Consider the following 788-nt stretch of genomic DNA (forward strand, 5'->3'; position numbering starts at 1 on the left):
TCTCTGCTGAGACCAGATGCATCTCCCCCTCCACCATAGGAGGAGCGATCACTGCAGGAATCTCCCGCCTTCTCTGTAGAAGCTCGGAGCTGCTGTGACCACTTCCTACGCTGTGACGAGCTTCCCTCTGATTTGCATTGTTACCCAGGATGCATCCGCAGCCTCTCCACAATCACAACTCGTCTACAAATATTAAAGGAAATATGTAACACTGTGACGTTTAGTATCAGGTCAGATACAAGGTGCCGGGGGATGGGTAATATTCACCACTTGTACACAGATGGTGTCCTCTCCATGAGTGCAGTGAGTGGAGCCCGGATCCTGTGCTATGCCCTCTCCTCTCTATAGGTATACTCTGGTTTCTCTTCAGAACGCAAAAATCTTTCGCCTTTTACTAAAGATTTCCGTGGAGAGGAACAATTATGAGTTTCAACTAATTTTTTGATGCCTGGCGCACGCTGGGCTTCCCTCACATGGTCAAAGATAGAAACAGGGGCAGCTGCATGGTGGCTCAGTGGTTAGCACTACAGCCTTGCAGTGCTGGGTTAAAGTCACATCTACTTCTGCAAGGAGTTAGTGTGTTCTCTCTGTGTTTGGGTCGGTGTATTCACCCCATATCCTTTCCCAAATTTACATTTAAATGCTCTTTCAATGAAGCCTTTTACTAAAGATTTCCGTGGAGAGGAACAATTATGAGTTTTGACTAATTTTTTGATGCCCGGTGCACGCTGGGCTTCCCTCACATGGTCAAAGATAGAAACGGGGGCAGCTGGTGGTTCAGTGGTTAG

At 47.5% G+C, this 788-nt stretch overlaps 1 non-coding gene across 1 annotated transcript; it reads left to right on the plus strand.

Moving 5' to 3' along the window:
- Positions 1–350: 350 nt before the first annotated feature.
- On the plus strand, positions 351–465 carry LOC140066407 (U5 spliceosomal RNA). The gene has a single exon (XR_011848253.1). It is a non-coding gene; the product is annotated as a U5 spliceosomal RNA (small nuclear RNA).
- The last annotated feature ends 323 nt before the right edge of the window (positions 466–788 follow it).

Source organism: Engystomops pustulosus, chromosome 6 (assembly GCF_040894005.1).
Source record: "Engystomops pustulosus chromosome 6, aEngPut4.maternal, whole genome shotgun sequence".
NCBI lineage: Eukaryota > Metazoa > Chordata > Amphibia > Anura > Leptodactylidae > Engystomops > Engystomops pustulosus.